Source organism: Anomaloglossus baeobatrachus, chromosome 10 (assembly GCF_048569485.1).
Source record: "Anomaloglossus baeobatrachus isolate aAnoBae1 chromosome 10, aAnoBae1.hap1, whole genome shotgun sequence".
Lineage (NCBI taxonomy): Eukaryota > Metazoa > Chordata > Amphibia > Anura > Aromobatidae > Anomaloglossus > Anomaloglossus baeobatrachus.
The window spans coordinates 212,129,032-212,151,966 of NC_134362.1; positions in this window are offsets into that span (position 1 = coordinate 212,129,032).

A 22,935-nucleotide genomic window follows, 5' to 3' on the forward strand; every position below is an offset into this window, starting at 1 on the left:
CGCCCACTCTTCTTCCAGTCTCTTCCACAGGACATCACTAGTCTCTCACACTGCTCTGGGGGGATTTTGGTCCACTCTTCTTCCGGTCTCTCCCACAGGACATCACTAGTCCCTCACACTGCTCTGGGGGGATTTTGGTCCACTCTTCTTCCAGTGTCTTCCACAGGACATCACTAGTCTCTCACACTGCTCTGAGGGGATTTTGACCCACTCTTCTTCCAGTCTCTTCCACAGAACATCACTAGTCTCTCACACTGCTCTGGGGAGATTTTGGCCCACTTTTTCCAGTCTCTCCTGCAGGACATCACTGGTCTCTCACACTGCTCTGGGGGGTATTGGCCCACTCTTCTTCCAGTCTCTTCCACAGGACATCTCCAGTCTCTCACACTGCTCTGGGGGGATTTTGGTCCACTCTTCTTCCAGTCTCTTCCTCAGGACATATCTCTAGTCTCTCACACTGCTCTGGGGGGGATTTTGACCCACTCTTCTTCCAGTCTCTTCCACAGGACATCACTAGTCTCTCACACTGCTCTGAGGGGATTTTGACCCACTCTTCTTCCAGTCTCTTCCACAGAACATCACTAGTCTCTCACACTGCTCTGGGGAGATTTTGGCCCACTTTTTCCAGTCTCTCCTGCAGGACATCACTGGTCTCTCACACTGCTCTGGGGGGTATTGGCCCACTCTTCTTCCAGTCTCTTCCACAGGACATCTCCAGTCTCTCACACTGCTCTGGGGGGATTTTGGTCCACTCTTCTTCCAGTCTCTTCGACAGGACATCACCAGTCTCTCACACTGTTCTGGGGGGATTTTGGCCCACTCTTCTTCCAGTCTCTTCCACAGGACATCACTCGTCTCTCACACTGCTCTGGGGGGATTCTGGCCCACTCTTCTTCCAGTCTCTTCCACAGGACATCACTCGTCTCTCACACTGCTCTGGGGGGATTTTGGTCCACTCTTGCTCCAGTCTCTTCCACAGGACATCACTAGTCTCTCACATTGCTCTGGGGGAATTTTGGCCCACTCTTCTTCCAGTCTCTTCCACAGGACATCACCAGTCTCTCACACTGCGCTGGGGGGATTTTGGTCCACTCTTCCTCTAGTCTCTTCCACAGGACATCACTAGTCTCTCACACTGCTGTGGGGGGATTTTGGTCCACTCTTCTTCCAGTCTCTTCCACAGGACATCACTAATCTCTCACACTGCTCTGGAGGGATTTTGGTCCACTCTTCTTCCAGTCTCTTCCACAGGACATCACTAGTCTCTCAGACTGCTCTGGGGGGATTTTGGCCCACTCTTCTTCCAGTCTCTTCCACAGGACATCACCAGTCTCTCACACTGCTCTGGGGGGATTTTGGTGCACTCTTCTTCCAGTCTCTTCCACAGGACATCACTAGTCTCTCACACTGCTCTGGGGGGATTTTGGCCCACTCTTCTTCCAGTCTCTTCCACAGGACATCACTAGTTTCTCACACTGCTCTGGGGGGATTTTGACCCACTCTTCTTCCAGTCTGTTCCACAGGACATCACTAGTCTCTCACACTGCTCTGGGGGGATTTTGGTCCACTCTTCTTCCAGTCTCTTCCACAGGACATCACTAGTCTCTCACACTGCTCTGGGGGGATTTTGGCCCACTCTTCTTCCAGTCTCTTCCACAGGACATCACTGGTTTCTCACACTGCTCTGGGGGGATTTTGACCCACTCTTCTTCCAGTCTCTTCCACAGGACATCACTAGTCCCTCACACTGCTCTGGGGGGTGGGGGGGGGGGATTTTGATCCACTCTTCTTCCAATCTCTTCCACAGGACATCACTAATCTCTCACACTGCTCTGGGTGGATTTTGGCCCACTCTTCTTCCAGTCTCTTCCACAGAACATCACTAGTCTCTCACACTGCTCTGGGGGGATCTTGATCCACTCTTCTTCCAGTCTCTTCCACAGGACATCACTAGTCTCTCACACTGCTCTGGAGGAATTTTGGTCCACTCTTCTTCCAGTCTCTTCCACAGGACATCACTCGTCTCTCACACTGCTCTGGGGGGATATTGGTCCACTCTTCCTCCAGTCTCTTCCACAGGACATCACTAGTCTCTCACACTGCTCTGGGGCGATTTTGGGCCATTCTTCTTCCAGTCTCTTCCACAGGACAGCACTAGTCTCTCACACTGCTCTGAAGGGATTTTGACCAACCCTTCCTCCAGTCTCTTCCACAGGACATCACTAGTCTCTCACACTGCTCTGGCAGGATTTTGGCCCACTCTTCTTCCAGTCTCTTCCACAGGACATCACAGGTCTCTCACACTGCTCTGGGGGGGATTTTGATCCACTCTTCTTCCAGTGTCTTCCACAGGACATCACTAGTCTCTCACACTGCTCTGGGGGGATTTTGGTCCACTCTTCTTCCAGTCTCTTCCACAGGACATCACTAGTCTCTCACACTGCTCTGGCAGGATTTTGGCCCACTCTTCTTCCAGTCTCTTCCACAGGACATCACAGGTCTCTCACACTGCTCTGGGGGGGATTTTGATCCACTCTTCTTCCAGTCTCTTCCACAGGACATCACTAGTCTCTCACACTGCTCTGGAGAGATTTTGGTCCACTCTTCTTCCAGTCTCTTCCACAGGACATCACTAGTCTCTCACACTGTTCTGTAGGGATTTTGGTCCACTCTTCTTCCAGTCTCTCCCACAGGACATCACTAGTCCCTAACACTGCTCTGTGGGGATTTTGGTCCACTCTTCTTCCAGTCTCTTCCACAGGACATCACTAGTCTCTCACACTGCTCTGGGGGGATTTTGGCCCACTCTTCTTCCAGTCTCTTCCACAGGACATCACTAGTCTCTCACACTGCTCTGGGGGGATTTTGGCCCACTCTTCTTCCAGTCTCTTCCACAGGACATCACTAGTCCCTCACACTGCTCTGGGGGGATTTTGGCCCACTCTTCTTCCAGTCTCTTCCACAGGACATCACTAGTCTCTCACACTGCTCTGGGGGGATTTTGGCCCATTCTTCTTCCAGTCAATTCCACAGGACATCACTAGTCTCTCACACTGCTCTGTAGGGATTTTGGTCCACCCTTCTTCCAGTCTCTCCCACAGGACATCACTAGTCCTTAACACTGCTCTGTGGGGATTTTGGTCCACTCTTCTTCCAGTCTCTTCCACAGGACATCACTAGTCTCTCACACTGCTCTGGGGGGGATTTTGGCCCACTCTTCTTTCAGTCTCTTCCACAGGACATCACTAGTCTCTCACACTGCTCTGGGGGGGATTTTGTCCCACTCTTCTTCCAGTCTCTTCCACAGGACATCACTAGTCCCTCACACTGCTCTGGGGGGATTTTGATCCACTCTTCTTCCAGTCTAATCCACAGGACTTCACTAGTCTGTCACACTGCTCTGGAGGAATTTTGGTCCACTCTTCTTCCAGTCTCTTCCACAGGACAGCACTAGTCTCTCACAATGCTCTGAAGGGATTTTTACCCACTCTTCTTCCAGTCTCTTCCACAGAACATCACTAGTCTCTCACACTGCTCTGGGGGGATTTTGGCCCACTTTTCTTCCAGTCTCTTCCACAGGACATCACTAGTCTCTCACACTGCTCTGGGGGGATTTTGGCCCACTCTTCTTCCAGTCTCTCCTGCAGGACATCACTGGTCTCTCACACTGCTCTGGGGGGTTTTGGCCCACTCTTCTTTTAGTCTCTTCCACAAGACATTACTAGTCCCTCACACTGCTCTGGGGTGATATTGGCCCACTCTTCTTCCACTCTCTTCCACAGGACATCACTAGTCTCTCACACTGCTCTGGGGGGATTTTGGCCCACTCTTCTTCCAGTCTCTTCCTCAGGACAGCACTGGTCTCTCACACTGCTCTGGCAGGATTTTGGCCCACTCTTCTTCCAGTCTCTTCCACAGGACATCACTGGTCTCTCACACTGCTCTGGGGGGGATTTTGGTCCACTCTTCCTCCAGTCTCTTCCACCGGACATCACTGGTCTCTCACACTGCTCTGGGGGGATTTTGGTCTACTATTCTTCCAGTCTCTACCGCGGACATCACTAGTCTCTCACACTGCTCTGGGGGGATTTTGGTCCACTCTTCTTCCAGTCTCTTCCACAGGACATCACTAGTCTCTCACACTGCTCTGGGGGAATTTTGGCCCACTCTTCTTCCAGTCTCTTCCACAGGACATCACCAGTCTCTCACACTGCTCTGGGGGGATTTTGGTCCACTCTTCCTCCAGTCTCTTCCACAGGACATCACTAGTCTCTTACACTGCTCTGGGGGGATTTTGGTCTACTATTCTTCCAGTCTCTTCCACAGGACATCACTGGTCTCTCACACTGCTCTGGGGGGATTTTGGTCCACTCTTCCTCCAGTCTCTTCCACAGGACATCACTGTTCTCTCACACTGCTCTGGGGGGATTATGACCCACTCTTCTTCCAGTCTCTTCCACAGGACATCACTAGTCCCTCACACTGCTCTGCGGGGGATTTTGGTCCACTCTTCTTCCAGTCTCTTCCACAGGACATCACTAGTCTCTCATACTGCTCTGGAGGGATTTTGGTCCACTCTTCTTCCAGTCTCTTCCACAGAACATCACTAGTCTCTCACACTGCTCTGGAGGGATTTTGGTCCACTCTTCTTCCAGTCTCTTGCACAGGACATAACCAGTCTCTCACACTGCTCTGGGGGGATTTTGGCACACTCTTCTTCCAGTCTCTTCCACAGGACATCACTCGTCTCTCACACTGCTCTGGGGAAATTTGGTCCACTCTTCCTCCATTCTCTTCCACAGGACATCAATAGTCTCTCACACTGCTCTGGGGGGACTTTGGCCCACTCTTCTTCCAGTCTCTTCCTCAGGACATCTCTAGTCTCTCACACTGCTCTGGGGGGATTTTGGGCCATTCTTCTTCCAGTCTCTTCCACAGGACAGCACTAGTCTCTCACACTGCTCTGGCAGGATTTTGGCCCATTATTCTTCCAGTCTCTTCCACAGGACATCACTGGTCTCTCACACTGCTCAGGGGGGATTTTGGCCCACTCTTCTTCCAGTCTCTTCCACAGGACAGCACTAGTCTCTCACACTGCTCTGAAGGGATTTTGACCCATTCTTCTTCCAGTCTCTTCCACAGAACATCACTATTATCTCACACTGCTCTGGCGGGATTTTGGCCCACTTTTTCCAGTCTCTCCTGCAGGACATCACTGGTCTCTCACACTGCTCTGGGGGGTATTTGCCCACTCTTCTTCCAGTCTCTTCCACAGGACATCACTAGTCTCTCACACTGCTCTGGGGGGATTTTGGCCCACTCCTCTTCCAGTCTCTTCCACAGGACATCACTAGTCTCTCTCACTGCTCTGGGGGGATTTTGGCCCACTCTTCTTCCAGTCTCATCCACAGGACATCACCAGTCTCTCACACTGCTCTGGGGGGATTTTGGCCCACTCTTCCTTCAGTCTCTTCCACAGGACATCACCAGTCTCTCACACTGCTCTGGGGAGATTTTGGCCCACTCTTCTTCCAGTCTCTTCCACAGGACATCACTAGTCTCTCACACTGCTCTGGGGGGATTTTGGCCCACTCTTCTTCCAGTCTCTTCCATAGGCCATCACTCGTCTCTCACACTGCTCTGGGGGGATTTTGATCCACTCTTCTTCCAGTCTCTTCCACAGGACATCACTAGTCTCTCACACTGCTCTGGGGGGATTTTGGCACACTCTTCTTCCAGTCTCTTCCACAGGACATCACTAGTTTCTCACACTGCTCTGGGGGGATTTTGACCCACTCTTCTTCCAGTCTCTTCCACAGGACATCACTAGTCCCTCACACTGCTCTGGGGGGGATTTTGATCCACTCTTCTTCCAGTCTCTTCCACAGGACAGCACTACTCTCTCACACTGCTCTGAATGGATTTTGACCCACTCTTATTCCAGTCTCTTCCACAGAACATCACTAGTCTCTCACACTGCTCTGGCAGGATTTTGGCCCACTCTTCTTCCAGTCTCTTCCACAGGACATCACTGGTCTCTAACACTGCTCTGGGGGGGGGGGGATTTTGATCCACTCTTCTTCCAGTCTCTTCCACAGGACATCACTAGTCTCTCACACTGCTCTGGAGAGATTTTGGTCCACTCTTCTTCCAGTCTCTACCACAGGAGATCACTAGTCTCTCACACTGCTCTGGAGGGATTTTGGTGCACTGTTCTTCCAGTCTCTCCCACAGGACATCACTAGTCCCTCACACTGCTCTGGGGGGATTTTGGTCCACTCTTCTTCCAGTCTCTTCCACAGGACATCACTAGTCTCTCACACTGCTCTGGAGGGATTTTGGTCCACTCTTCTTCCAGTCTCTTCCACAGGACATCACTAGTCTCTCAGACTGCTCTGGGGGGATTTTGGCCCACTCTTCTTCCAGTCTCTTCCACAGAACATCACTAGTCTCTCACACTGCTCTGGAGGAATTTTGGTCCACTCTTCTTCCAGTCTCTTCCACAGGACATCACCAGTCTCTCACACTGCTCTGGGGGGGATTTTGGCCCACTCTTCTTCCAGTCTCTTCCACAGGACATCACTCGTCTCTCACACTGCTCTGGGGGGATATTGGTCCACTCTTCCTCCAGTCTCTTCCACAGGACATCACTAGTCTCTCACACTGCTCTGGGGGGATTTTGGGCCATTCTTCTTCCAGTCTCTTCCACAGAACATCACTAGTCTCTCACACTGCTCTGGCAGGATTTTGGCCCACTCTTCTTCCAGTCTCTTCCACAGGACATCACAGGTCTCTCACACTGCTCTGGGGGGGATTTTGATCCACTCTTCTTCCAGTCTCTTCCACAGGACATCACTAGTCTCTCACACTGCTCTGTAGGGATTTTGGTCCACTCTTTTTCCAGTCTCTCCCACAGGACATCACTAGTCCCTAACACTGCTCTGTGGGGATTTTGGTCCACTCTTCTTCCAGTCTCTTCCACAGGACATCACTAGTCTCTCACACTGCTCTGGGGGGATTTTGGCCCACTCTTCTTCCAGTCTCTTCCACAGGACATCACTAGTCTCTCACACTGCTCTGTAGGGATTTTGGTCCACTCTTCTTCCAGTCTCTCCCACAGGACATCACTAGTCCCTCACACTGCTCTGGGGGGATTTTGGCCCACTCTTTTTCCAGTCTCTTCCACAGGACATCACTAGTCTCTCACACTGCTCTGGGGGGATTTTGGCCCACTCTTCTTCCAGTCTCTTCCACAGGACATCACTAGTCTCTCACACTGCTCTGTGGGGATTTTGGTCCACTCTTTTTCCAGTCTCTTCCACAGGACATCACTAGTCTCTCACACTGCTCTGGGGGGATTTTGATCCACTCTTCTTCCAGTCTAATCCACAGGACATCACTAGTCTCTCACACTGCTCTGGGGGGGGGGGATTTTGATCCACTCTTCTTCCAGTCTCTTCCACAGGACATCACTAGTCTCTCACACTGCTCTGGGGGAATTTTGGTCCACTCTTCTTCCAATCTTCCACAGGACAGCACTAGTCTCTCACACTGCTCTGAAGGGATTTTTACCCACTCTTCTTCCAGTGTCTTCCACAGAACATCACTAGTCTCTCACACTGCTCTGGGGGGATTTTGGCCCACTCTTCTTCCAGTCTCTTCCACAGGACATCACTAGTCTCTCACACTGCTCTGGGGGGATTTTGGCCCACTCTTTTTCCAGTCTCTCCTGCAGGACATCACTGGTCTCTCACACTGCTCTGGGGGGTTTTGGCCCACTCTTCTTTTAGTCTCTTGCACAAGACATCACTAGTCCCTCACACTGCTCTGGGGTGATATTGGCCCACTCTTCTTCCACTCTCTTCCACGGAACATCACTAGTCTCTCACACTGCTCTGGGAGGATTTTGGCCCACTCTTCTTGCAGTCTCTTCCACACGACATCACTAGTCTCTCACACTGCTCTGGGGGGATTTTGGCCCACTCTTCTTCCAGTCTCTTCCACAGGACATCACCAGTCTCTCACACTGCTCTGGGGTGATTTTGGCCCACTCTTCTTCCAGTCTCTTCCACAGGACATCACCAGTCTCTCACACTGCTCTGGGGGGATTTTGGCCCACTCTTCTTCCAGTCTCTTCCACAGGACATCACTGGTCTCTCACACTGCTCTGGGGGGATTTTGATCCACTCTTCTTCCAGTCTCTTCCACAGAACATCACTAGTCTCTCACACTGCTCTGGCAGGATTTTGGCCCACTCTTCTTCCAGTCTCTTCCACAGGACATCACTGGTCTCTCACACTGCTCAGGGGGGATTTTGGCCCACTCTTCTTCCAGTCTCTTCCACAGGACAGCACTAGTCTCTCACACTGCTCTGAAGGGATTTTGACCCATTCTTCTTCCAGTCTCTTCCACAGAACATCACTATTATCTCACACTGCTCTGGCGGGATTTTGGCCCACTTTTTCCAGTCTCTCCTGCAGGACATCACTGGTCTCTCACACTGCTCTGGGGGGTATTGGCCCACTCTTCTTCCAGTCTCTTCCACAGGACATCACTAGTCTCTCACACTGCTCTGGGGGGATTTTGGCCCACTCCTCTTCCAGTCTCTTCCACAGGACGTCACTAGTCTCTCTCACTGCTCTGGGGGGATTTTGACCCACTCTTCTTCCAGTCTCTTCCACAGGACATCACTAGTCCCTCACACTGCTCTGGGGGGGATTTTGATCCACTCTTCTTCCAGTCTCTTCCACAGGACAGCACTACTCTCTCACACTGCTCTGAAGGGATTTTGACCCACTCTTATTCCAGTCTCTTCCACAGAACATCACTAGTCTCTCACACTGCTCTGGCAGGATTTTGGCCCACTCTTCTTCCAGTCTCTTCCACAGGACATCACTGGTCTCTCACACTGCTCTGGGGGGGGGGATTTTGATCCACTCTTCTTCCAGTCTCTTCCACAGGACATCACTAGTCTCTCACACTGCTCTGGAGGGATTTTGGTCCACTCTTCTTCCAGTCTCTTCCACAGGACATCACTAGTCTCTCAGACTGCTCTGGGGGGATTTTGGCCCACTCTTCTTCCAGTCTCTTCTACAGGACATCACTAGTTTCTCTCACTGCTCTGGGGGGATTTTGACCCACTCTTCTTCCAGTCTGTTCCACAGGACATCACTAGTCTCTCACACTGCTCTGGGGGGATTTTGGTCCACTCTTCTTCCAGTCTTTTCCACAGCACATCACTAGTCTCTCACACTGCTCTGGGGGGATTTTGGCCCACCCTTCTTCCAGTCTCTTCCACAGGACATCACTAGTTTCTCACACTGCTCTGGGGGGATTTTGACCCACTCTTCTTCCAGTCTCTTCCACAGGACATCACTAGTCCCTCACACTGCTCTGGGGGGGGGGGGATTTTGATCCATTCTTCTTCCAATCTCTTCCACAGGACCTCACTAATCTCTCACACTGCTCTGGGGGGATTTTGGCCCACTCTTCTTCCAGTCTCTTCCACAGAACATCACTAGTCTCTCACACTGCTCTGGAGGAATTTTGGTCCACTCTTCTTCCAGTCTCTTCCACAGGACATCACCAGTCTCTCACACTGCTCTGGGGGGGATTTTGGCCCACTCTTCTTCCAGTCTCTTCCACAGGACATCACTCGTCTCTCACACTGCTCTGGGGGGATATTGGTCCACTCTTCCTCCAGTCTCTTCCACAGGACATCACTAGTCTCTCACACTGCTCTGGGGGGATTTTGGGCCATTCTTCTTCCAGTCTCTTCCACAGAACATCACTAGTCTCTCACACTGCTCTGGCAGGATTTTGGCCCACTCTTCTTCCAGTCTCTTCCACAGGACATCACAGGTCTCTCACACTGCTCTGGGGGGGATTTTGATCCACTCTTCTTCCAGTCTCTTCCACAGGACATCACTAGTCTCTCACACTGCTCTGTAGGGATTTTGGTCCACTCTTTTTCCAGTCTCTCCCACAGGACATCACTAGTCCCTAACACTGCTCTGTGGGGATTTTGGTCCACTCTTCTTCCAGTCTCTTCCACAGGACATCACTAGTCTCTCACACTGCTCTGGGGGGATTTTGGCCCACTCTTCTTCCAGTCTCTTCCACAGGACATCACTAGTCTCTCACACTGCTCTGTAGGGATTTTGGTCCACTCTTCTTCCAGTCTCTCCCACAGGACATCACTGGTCTCTCACACTGCTCTGGGGGGATTTTGGCCCACTCTTCTTCCAGTCTCTTCCACAGGACATCACTAGTCCCTCACACTGCTCTGGGGGGATTTTGGCCCACTCTTCTTCCAGTCTCTTCCACAGGACATCACTAGTCTCTCACACTGCTCTGTGGGGATTTTGGTCCACTCTTTTTCCAGTCTCTTCCACAGGACATCACTAGTCTCTCACACTGCTCTGTAGGGATTTTGGTCCACTCTTCTTCCAGTCTCTCCCACAGGACATCACTGGTCTCTCACACTGCTCTGGGGGGATTTTGGCCCACTCTTCTTTCAGTCTCTTCCACAGGACATCACTAGTCCCTCACACTGCTCTGGGGGGATTTTGGTCCACTCTTCTTCCAGTCTCTCCCACAGGACATCACTGGTCTCTCACACTGCTCTGGGGGGATTTTGGCCCACTCTTCTTCCAGTCTCTTCCACAGGACATCACTAGTCCCTCACACTGCTCTGGGGGGATTTTGGCCCACTCTTCTTCCAGTCTCTTCCACAGGACATCACTAGTCTCTCACACTGCTCTGTGGGGATTTTGGTCCACTCTTTTTCCAGTCTCTTCCACAGGACATCACTAGTCTCTCACACTGCTCTGGGCGGATTTTGGCCCACTCTTCTTCCAGTCTCTTCCAAAGGACACCAATAGTCTCTCACACTGCTCTGGGGGGGATTTTGGCCCACTCTTCTTCCAGTCTCTTCCACAGGACATCACTAGTCCCTCACACTGCTCTGGGGGGATTTTGATCCACTCTTCTTCCAGTCTAATCCACAGGACATCACTAGTCTCTCACACTGCTCTGGGGGGGGGGGGGGTTGATCCACTCTTCTTCCAGTCTCTTCCACAGGACATCACTAGTCTCTCACACTGCTCTGGGGGAATTTTGGTCCACTCTTCTTCCAGTCTCTTCCACAGGACATCACTAGTCTCTCACACTGCTCTGAAGGGGTTTTTACCCACTCTTCTTCCAGTCTCTTCCACAGAACATCACTAGTCTCTCACACTGCTCTGGGGGGATTTTGGCCCACTCTTCTTCCAGTCTCTTCCACAGGACATCACTAGTCTCTCACACTGCTCTGGGGGGATTTTGGCCCACTCTTTTTCCAGTCTCTCCTGCAGGACATCACTGGTCTCTCACACTGCTCTGGGGGGTTTTGGCCCACTCTTCTTTTAGTCTCTTGCACAAGACATCACTAGTCCCTCACACTGCTCTGGGGTGATATTGGCCCACTCTTCTTCCACTCTCTTCCACGGAACATCACTAGTCTCTCACACTGCTCTGGGAGGATTTTGGCCCACTCTTCTTCCAGTCTCTTCCACACGACATCACTAGTCTCTCACACTGCTCTGGGGGGATTTTGGCCCACTCTTCTTCCAGTCTCTTCCACAGGACATCACCAGTCTCTCACACTGCTCTGGGGTGATTTTGGCCCACTCTTCTTCCAGTCTCTTCCACAGGACATCACCAGTCTCTCACACTGCTCTGGGGGGATTTTGGCCCACTCTTCTTCCAGTCTCTTCCACAGGACATCACTGGTCTCTCACACTGCTCTGGGGGGATTTTGATCCACTCTTCTTCCAGTCTCTTCCACAGAACATCACTAGTCTCTCACACTGCTCTGGCAGGATTTTGGCCCACTCTTCTTCCAGTCTCTTCCACAGGACATCACTGGTCTCTCACACTGCTCTGGGGGGATTTTGATCCACTCTTCTTCCAGTCTCTTCCACAGAACATCACTAGTCTCTCACACTGCTCTGGCAGGATTTTGGCCCACTCTTCTTCCAGTCTCTTCCACAGGACAGCACTAGTCTCTCACACTGCTCTGAAGGGATTTTGACCCATTCTTCTTCCAGTCTCTTCCACAGAACATCACTATTATCTCACACTGCTCTGGCGGGATTTTGGCCCACTTTTTCCAGTCTCTCCTGCAGGACATCACTGGTCTCTCACACTGCTCTGGGAGGTATTGGCCCACTCTTCTTCCAGTCTCTTCCACAGGACATCACTAGTCTCTCACACTGCTCTGGGGGGATTTTGGCCCACTCCTCTTCCAGTCTCTTCCACAGGACATCACTAGTCTCTCTCACTGCTCTGGGGGGATTTTGACCCACTCTTCTTCCAGTCTCTTCCACAGGACATCACTAGTCCCTCACACTGCTCTGGGGGGGGATTTTGATCCACTCTTCTTCCAGTCTCTTCCACAGGACAGCACTAGTCTCTCACACTGCTCTGGGGGGATTTTGACCCACTCTTATTCCAGTCTCTTCCACAGAACATCACTAGTCTCTCACACTGCTCTGAAGGGATTTTGACCCACTCTTATTCCAGTCTCTTCCACAGAACATCACTAGTCTCTCACACTGCTCTGGCAGGATTTTGGCCCACTCTTCTTCCAGTCTCTTCCACAGGACATCACTGGTCTCTCACACTGCTCTGGGGGGGGGGGGGGGGTTGATCCACTCTTCTTCCAGTCTCTTCCACAGGACATCACTAGTCTCTCACACTGCTCTGGAGAGATTTTGGTCCACTCTTCTTCCAGTCTCTCCCACAGGACATCACTAGTCCCTCACACTGCTCTGGGGGGATTTTGGTCCACTCTTCTTCCAGTCTTTTCCACAGGACATCACTAGTCTCTCACACTGCTCTGGAGGGATTTTGGTCCACTCTTCTTCCAGTCTCTTCCACAGGACATCACTAGTCTCTCAGACTGCTCTGGGGGGATTTTGGCCCACTCTTCTTCCAGTCTCTTCCACAGGACATCACTAGTTTCTCTCATTGCTCTGGGGGGATTTTGACCCACTCTTCTTCCAGTCTGTTCCACAGGACATCACTAGTCTCTCACACTGCTCTGGGGGGATTTTTGTCCACTCTTCTTCCAGTCTCTTCCACAGGACATCACTAGTCTCTCACACTGCTCTGGGGGGATTTTGACCCACTCTTCTTCCAGTCTCTTCCACAGGACATCACTAGTCCCTCACACTGCTCTGGGGGGGGGGGGGGGGGGATTTTGATCCACTCTTCTTCCAATCTCTTCCACAGGACCTCACTAATCTCTCACACTGCTCTGGGGGGATTTTGGCCCACTCTTCTTCCAGTCTCTTCCACAGAACATCACTAGTCTCTCACACTGCTCTGGAGGGATCTTGGTCCACTCTTCTTCCAGTCTCTTCCACAGGACATCACTAGTCTCTCACACTGCTCTGGAGGAATTTTGGTCCACTCTTCTTCCAGTCTCTTCCACAGGACATCACCAGTCTCTCACACTGCTCTGGGGGGGATTTTGGCCCACTCTTCTTCCAGTCTCTTCCACAGGACATCACTCGTCTCTCACACTGCTCTGGGGGGAAATTGGTCCACTCTTCCTCCAGTCTCTTCCACAGGACATCACTAGTCTCTCACACTGCTCTGGGGGGATTTTGGGCCATTCTTCTTCCAGTCTCTTCCACAGAACATCACTAGTCTCTCACACTGCTCTGGCAGGATTTTGGCCCACTCTTCTTCCAGTCTCTTCCACAGGACATCACGGGTCTCTCACACTGCTCTGGGGGGGATTTTGATCCACTCTTCTTCCAGTCTCTTCCACAGGACATCACTAGTCTCTCACACTGCTCTGTAGGGATTTTGGTCCACTCTTCTTCCAGTCTCTCCCACAGGACATCACTAGTCCCTAACACTGCTCTGTGGGGATTTTGGTCCACTCTTCTTCCAGTCTCTTCCACAGGACATCACTAGTCTCTCACACTGCTCTGGGGGGATTTTGGCCCACTCTTCTTCCAGTCTCTTCCACAGGACATCACTAGTCTCTCACACTGCTCTGTAGGGATTTTGGTCCACTCTTCTTCCAGTCTCTCCCTCAGGACATCACTAGTCCCTCACACTGCTCTGTGGGGATTTTGGTCCACTCTTTTTCCAGTCTCTTCCACAGGACATCACTAGTCTCTCACACTGCTCTGGGGGGATTTTGGCCCACTCTTCTTCCAGTCTCTTCCACAGGACATCACTAGTCTCTCACACTGCTCTGTGGGGATTTTGGTCCACTCTTTTTCCAGTCTCTTCCACAGGACATCACTATTCTCTCACACTGCTCTGGGGGGATTTTGGCCCACTCTTCTTCCAGTCTCTTCCACAGGACATCACTAGTCTCTCACACTGCTCTGGGGGGGGATTTTGGCCCACTCTTCTTCCAGTCTCTTCCACAGGACATCACTAGTCCCTCACACTGCTCTGGGGGGATTTTGATCCACTCTTCTTCCAGTCTCTTCCACAGGACATCACTAGTCTCTCACACTGCTCTGGGGGGATTTTGGCCCACTCTTCTTCCAGTCTCTTCCACAGGACATCACTAGTCTCTCACACTGCTCTGTAGGGATTTTGGTCCACTCTTCTTCCAGTCTCTCCCACAGGACATCACTAGTCCCTCACACTGCTCTGTGGGGATTTTGGTCCACTCTTTTTCCAGTCTCTTCCACAGGACATCACTAGTCTCTCACACTGCTCTGGGGGGATTTTGGCCCACTCTTCTTCCAGTCTCTTCCACAGGACATCACTAGTCTCTCACACTGCTCTATGGGGATTTTGGTCCACTCTTTTTCCAGTCTCTTCCACAGGACATCACTAGTCTCTCACACTGCTCTGGGGGGATTTTGGCCCACTCTTCTTCCAGTCTCTTCCACAGGACATCACTAGTCTCTCACACTGCTCCGGGGGGGATTTTGGCCCACTCTTCTTCCAGTCTCTTCCACAGGACATCACTAGTCCCTCACACTGCTCTGGGGGGATTTTGATCCACTCTTCTTCCAGTCTAATCCACAGGACATCACTAGTCTCTCACACTGCTCTGGGGGAATTTTGGTCCACTCTTCTTCCAATCTTCCACAGGACAGCACTAGTCTCTCACACTGCTCTGAAGGGATTTTTACCCACTCTTCTTCCAGTCTCTTCCACAGAACATCACTAGTCTCTCACACTGCTCTGGGGGGATTTTGGCCCACTCTTCTTCCAGTCTCTTCCACAGGACATCACTAGTCTCTCACACTGCTCTGGGGGGATTTTGGCCCACTCTTTTTCCAGTCTCTCCTGCAGGACATCACTGGTCTCTCACACTGCTCTGGGGGGTTTTGGCCCACTCTTCTTTTAGTCTTTTGCACAAGACATCACTAGTCCCTCACACTGCTCTGGGGTGATATTGGCCCACTCTTCTTCCACTCTCTTCCACAGGACATCACTAGTCTCTCACACTGCTCTGGGAGGATTTTGGCCCACTCTTCTTCCAGAGGACATCACTAGTCTCTCACACTGCTCTGGGGGGATTTTGGTCCACTCTTCTTCCAGTCTCTTCCACAGGACATCACTAGTCTCTCACACTGCTCTGGGGGGATTTTGGTCCACTCTTCTTCCAGTCTCTTCCACAGGACATCACTAGTCTCTCACACTGCTCTGGGGGAATTTTGGCCCACTCTTCTTCCAGTCTCTTCCACAGGACATCACCAGTATCTCACACTGCTCTGGGGGGATTTTGGTCCACTCTTCCTCCAGTCTCTTCCACAGGACATCACTAGTCTCTTACACTGCTCTGGGGGGATTTTGGTCTACTATTCTTCCAGTCTCTTCCACAGGACATCACTAATCTCACACACTGCTCTGGGGGAATTTTGGCCCACTCTTCTCCCTGTCTCTTCCACAGGACATCACTAGTTTCTCACACTGCTCTGGGGGGATTTTGGTCCACTCTTCTTCCAGTCTCTTCCACAGGACATCACTAGTCCCTCACACTGCTCTGGGGAAGATTTTGATCCACTCTTCTTCCAGTCTCTTCCACAGAAAATCACTAGTCTCTCATACTGCTCTGGAGGGATTTTGGTCCACTCTTCTTCCAGTCTCTTCCACAGGACATCACTAGTCTCTCACACTGCTCTGGAGGAATTCTGGTCCACTCTTCTTCCAGTCTCTTGCACTGGACATAACCAGTTTCTCACACTGCTCTGGCAGGATTTTGGCCCACTCTTCTTCCAGTCTGTTCCACAGGACATCACCAGTCTCTCACACTGCTCTGGGGGGATTTTGGCCCACTCTTCTTCCAGTCTCTTCCACAGGACATCACTCGTCTCTCACACTGCTCTGGGGGGATTTTGGCCCACTCTTCTTCCAGTCTCTTCCTCAGGACATCTCTAGTCTCTCACACTGCTCTGGCAGGATTTTGGCCCACTCTTCTTCCAGTCTGTTCCACAGGACATCACCAGTCTCTCACACTGCTCTGGGGGGAATTTGGCCGACTCTTCTTCCAGTCTCTTCCACAGGACATCACCAGTCTCTCACACTGCTCTGGGGGGATTTTGGTCCACTCTTCCTCCAGTCTCTTCCACAGGACATCACTGTTCTCTCACACTGCTCTGGGGGGATTTTGGTCTACTATTCTTCCAGTCTCTTCCACAGGAAATCACTAGTCTCACACACTGCTCTGGGGGAATTTTGGCCCACTCTTCTCCCTGTCTCTTCCACAGGACATCACTAGTTTCTCACACTGCTCTGGGGGGATTATGACCCACTCTTCTTCCAGTCTCTTCCACAGGACATCACTAGTCCCTCACACTGCTCTGGGGGGGATTTTGATCCACTCTTCTTCCAGTCTCTTCCACAGGACATCACTAGTCTCTCACACTGCTCTGGAGGAATTCTGGTCCACTCTTCTTCCAGTCTCTTGCACAGGACATAACCAGTTTCTCACACTGCTCTGGGGGGATTTTGGTCCACTCTTCCTCCAGTCTCTTCCACAGGACATCACTAGTCTCTCACACTGCTCTGGGGGAATTTTGGCCCACTCTTCTTCCAGTCTCTTCCTCAGGACATCTCTAGTCTCTCACACTGCTGTGGGGGGATTTTGGGCCATTCGTCTTCCAGTCTCTTCCACAGGACAGCACTAGTCTCTCATACTGCTCTGAAGGGATTTTGACCCACTCTTCTTCCAGTCTCGTCCACAGAACATCACTAGTCTCTCACACTGCTCTGGCAGGATTTTGGCCCACTCTTCTTCCAGTCTGTTCCACAGGACATCACCAGTCTCTCACACTGCTCTGGGGGGATTTTGGCCCACTCTTCTTCCAGTCTCTTCCACAGGACATCACTCGTCTCTCACACTGCTCTGGGGGGATTTTGGTCCACTCTTCCTCCAGTCTCTTTCCCAAGACATCACTAGTCTCTCACACTGCTCTGGGGGGATTTTGGCCCACTCTTCTTCCAGTCTCTTCCTCAGGACATCTCTAGTCTCTCACACTGCTCTGGGGGGATTTTGGGCCATTCTTCTTCCAGTCTCTTCCACAGGACAGCACTAGTCTCTCACACTGCTCTGAAGGGATTTTGACCCACTCTTCTTCCAGTCTCTTCCACAGGACATCACTAGTCTCTCAAACTGCTCTGGGGGGATTTTGGCCCACTCTTCTTCCAGTCTCTTCCACAGGACATCACTGGTCTCTCACACTGCTCTGGGCGGATTTTGATCCACTCTTCTTCCAGTCTCTTCCACAGGACATCACTAGTCTCTCACACTGCTCTGGAGAGATTTTGGTCCACTCTTCTTCCAGTCTCTTCCACAGGACATCACTAGTCTCTCACACTGCTCTGGAGGGATTTTGGTCCACTCTTCTTCTAGTCTCTTCCACAGGACATCACTAGTCTCTCACACTGCTCTGGAGAGATTTTGGTCCACTCTTCTTCCAGTCTCTTCCACAGGACATCACTATTATCTCACACTGCTCTGGGGGAATTTTGGTCCACTCTTCTTCCAGTCTCTTCCTCAGGACATCTCTAGTCTCTCACACTGCTCTGGGGGGATTTTGGTCCACTCTTCTTCCAGTCTCTCCACAGGACATCACTAGTCTCTCACACTGCTCAGGGGGGATTTTGGCCCACTCTTCTTCCAGTCTCTTCCACAGGACATCACTAGTCCCTCACACTGCTCTGGGGGGATTTTGGTCCACTCTTCTTCCAGTCTGTTCCTTAGGACACCTCTAGTCTCTCACACTGCTCTGGGGGGATTTTGGGCCAATCTTCTTTCAGTCTCTTCCACATGACATCACTAGTCCCTCACACTGCTCTGGGGGATTTTGGTCCACTCTTTTTCCAGTCTCTCCTGCAGGACATCACTAGTCCCTCACACTGCTCTGGGGGATTTTGGTCCACTCTTCTTCCAGTCTCTTCCACAGGACATCACTGGTATCTCACACTGCTCTGGGGGGTTTTGGCCCACTCTTCTTTGAGTCTCTTCCACAGGACATCACTAGTCTCTCTCACTGCTCTGGCGGGATTTTGGCCCACTCTTCTTCCAGTCTCTCCTGCTGGACATCACTGGTCTTTCACACTGCTCTGGGGGGTTTTGGCCCACTCTTCTTCCAGTCTCTTCCACAGGACATCACTAGTCCCTCAGACTGCTCTGCGGTGATATTGGCCCACTCTACTTCCACTCTCTTCCACAGGACATCACTAGTCTCTCACAAAGCTCTGGGGGGATTTTGGCCAACTCTTCTTCCAGTCTCTTCCACAGGACATCACTAGTCTCTCACACTGCTCTGGGAGGATTTTGGTCCACTCTTCTTCCAGTCTCTTCCACAGAACATCACTAATCTCTCACACTGCTTCTGGGGGGATTTTGGCCCACTCTTCTTCCAGTCTCTCCTGCAGGACATCACTAGCCTCTCACACTGCTCTGGGGGGATTTTGGCCCACTCTTTTTCCAGCCTCTTCCACAGGACATCACTAGTCTCTCACACTGCTCTGGGGGGATTTTGGCCCACTCTTCTTCCAGTCTCTTCCACAGTTCTTTGACTGTTGTGGGTTTCTTGGCCTTAACTTTGTCACCGTGGATATTCCAGAGGTTTTCCATTAGGTTCAGATCAGGACTCTGGGCTGTGGCCATTTTATTGTTTCCAGGAGCTGCTTTCCCCGTTTTGCTGTGTGACATGGGGCATTGTCCTGCATGAAAATTGCTGCTGATTGAGTGATGGACACAAGTAAGGAGCCGCGTGTTGTGAAGAAGGTTCTGATCCACACTTGTATTCACTCTGTAATTTATCTGTATAAGAGGTCCAACTCCTGCTGCAGAAAACATTCCCCAAACCATGACCCTTCCTCCACCACCTCTCACTGACTTCTTAACACACTTTGAGTTCAGTCTTTCTCCAGTTTGTGGATGAACATAATGTTTCCCATCAGACCCAAATAAATTGAACTTGCTTTCATCACTAAAATGACCTGTGGCCACTTCTCCTCTGTCCACACAACATGCTCTTCACCATAGAGGAGCCTAGCCTTGTGATTCTTTCTGCCGAGAGGTTTGGTCACTAAAGTGTGGGCTTTCAGTCCAAATACTCTTAAACATCGTGACCCTGTATGACAAGACAGATCCTTACCCTGTTCAGTGCTGAACTGGCAGCACTTCCAGCTGCAGTGCGGAAACAATTACCCATGGATGGTTTCCGCATTATCCTGTCCTCATTATGGAGATTCTCAGCATTATTCGGTCCTCTCTATGAAGAGTCTCCGCATTATCCCGTCCTCTCTATGGAGAGTCTCCGCATTATCCCGTCCTCTCTATGGAGAGTCTCCGCATTATCCCGTCCTCTCTATGGAGAGTCTCCGCATTATCCTGTCCTCTCTATGGAGATTCTCCGCATTATCCCGTCCTCTCTATGGAGAGTCTCCGCATTATCCCGTCCTCTCTATGGAGATTCTCCGCATTATCCCGTCCTCTCTATGGAGATTCTCCGCATTATCCCGTCCTCTCTATGGAGAGTCTCCGCATTATCCCGTCCTCTCTATGGAGAGTCTCCGCATTATCCCGTCCTCTCTATGGAGAGTCTCCGCATTATCCCGTCCTCTCTATGGAGAGTCTCCGCATTATCCCGTCCTCTCTATGGAGAGTCTCCGCATTATCCTGTCCTCTCTATGGAGATTCTCCGCATTATCCCGTCCTCTCTATGGAGAGTCTCCGCATTATCCCCTCCTCTCTATGGAGAGTCTCTGCATTATCCCGTCCTCTCTATGGAGAGTCTCCGCATTATCCCGTCCTCTCTATGGAGAGTCTCCGCATTATCACGTCCTCTCTATGGAGATTCTCCGCATTATCCTGTCTTCTCTATGGAGAGTCTCCGCATTATCCCGTCCTCTCTATGGAGAGTCTCCGCATTATCCTGTCCTCTCTTGCATTTGTCTTTCGAGGGTGACCAGCCTTCTTGGGGGACTTGAAAGAGTTTGTGATGTAACGATGCAATATTCTAGAAATCATAGACTTGCAACGACCAACTTCTCTGACCCTTCTGACTCTGCAGACTCTACACCTCTACAGTCGCCTTTTTTCACCCCAGATCTCAGCTTCCTGAGGGTGCACTGACATCCGCTCCATCTATACATTACATGGACGGGTGACGCGGCTTCGAGGGTCTCCTCGGTCAATTGGGAGGACACGTGGTGATCACTCCCATCTGGATCTGTGATCCCTTCATTCCCCGACATCACATCATTGTTCTGCACATTGTAAGATGAAAGCGTCCGAATGACCACGCATCAGTCTTCTCTCTCAGGGCTGCGTACGAGAAACGGCAGAATCATTCCCAGCATTAGGCTTAGGTCAGAGATTGTGCAGGATGACGAGGCTCCGCTGATGTGCACATCCCTTCATCTGCCGCAGTCAGCAATCCTCCCTTCTGGAAGCAGAAGTCATCACTAATGAAAGGGGAAGGAGTCTGAACCCCCTGGACTCGGCCGCTCCCAGGACAGAACCCACCTGGACTCGGCCGCTCCCAGGACAGAACCCACCTGGACTCGGCCGCTCCCAGGACAGAACCCACCTGGACTCGGCCGCTCCCAGGACAGAACCCCCCTGGACTCGGCCGCTCCCAGGACAGAACCCCCCTGGACTCGGCCGCTCCCAGGACAGAACCCACCTGGACTCGGCCGCTCCCAGGACAGAACCCACCTGGACTCGGCCGCTCCCAGGACAGAACCCACCTGGACTCGGCCGCTCCCAGGACAGAACCCACCTGGACTCGGCCGCTCCCAGGACAGAACCCACCTGGACTCGGCCGCTCCCAGGACAGAACCCACCTGGACTCGGCCGCTCCCAGGACAGAACCCCCCTGGACTCGGCCGCTCCCAGGACAGAACCCACCTGGACTCGGCCGCTCCCAGGACAGAACCCACCTGGACTCGGCCGCTCCCAGGACAGAACCCACCTGGACTCGGCCGCTCCCAGGACAGAACCCACCTGGACTCGGCCGCTCCCAGGACAGAACCCACCTGGACTCGGCCGCTCCCAGGACAGAACCCACCTGGACTCGGCCGCTCCCAGGACAGAACCCACCTGGACTCGGCCGCTCCCAGGACAGAACCCACCTGGACTCGGCCGCTCCCAGGACAGAACCCACCTGGACTCGGCCGCTCCCAGGACAGAACCCACCTGGACTCGGCCGCTCCCAGGACAGAACCCACCTGGACTCGGCCGCTCCCAGGACAGAACCCACCTGGACACGGCCGCTCCCAAGACAGAACCTACCTGGACTCGGCCGCTCCCAGGACAGAATTCCCCTAGATCCGGACGCTCTTGGGAAATAACCCCTCTAGACTCGGCTGCTCAAGGGACAGAACCAACTGTACTCGGTCGCTCCTATACAGACCCCTCTGAACTCAGCTGCTCCCGGAACAGAACCCCCTTGGACTTGGCCATTCCTATACAGAACTCCCCTGGACTCGGCTGCTCCTGGGACAGAACCCCCCTGGACTCGGCTGCTCACAGGACAGGACCCTCCTGGCCTGATCATCTCCCTAGAAAGAACCCCCTGGACTAGGCAGCTCCTGGGACAGAACCCCCTGGGTTCGGCTGCTCACAGGACAGGACTCGGCTGCTCCCTAGAAAGAACCCCCTGGACTAGGCGGCTCCTGGGACAGAGCCCTCCAGGACAGAACAGACTTAAGAATAAGTTTTAACATAGTCATGAAGCAAGTTATGGATTGCTATTCGTGTAGATCACAATCCCCATCAGTAAATGAGTGCAGCACCAGAACCAACATCAGTAAATGAGTGCAGCACCAGAACCAATGTCAGTAAATGCAGCACCAAAACGAAGGTCAGTAAATTACTGCAGCGCCAGAACCACCATCAGTAAATGAGTACAGCGCCAAAACCAGTCAGTAAATGAGTGCAGCGCCAGAGCCAACGTCAGTATATGAATGTAGTGCCAGAACCACCATCAGTACATAAATACAGCGCCAGAACCACCATCAGTACATGAATACAGCACCAACCGTAGTGCAGAGATCAATTGTAATGTCAGGTCAGCCCCATATACATTTGCATCGGTTGAACTTACAACTCCTAGTATGTCCTTAATGTAAGGAGATGCAGGGAATTGTTGTTACAAGCCATCATCAGACTGCAGACCATACAGAAACTACAGAACTGATGAGAATGTCAGGACCACAAATAAACATTTACACCCAGGTCCTTTATAGACAACATCTTCTTTGATTGGAGTAGTTTGTCCCTTTTGTCTCCATGTAGCACAGATGCCATGATGAGATCTCATGCCCATGGCTCGTCTACACAGACTTCACTCTTCTCAATCGTCCACAGCACATCCCGACATGGTGTCCTTAAAAATAAAAGTATTATACTGTCCCAGAAGAAGGGAATTTTGTTACTTACCGTAAATT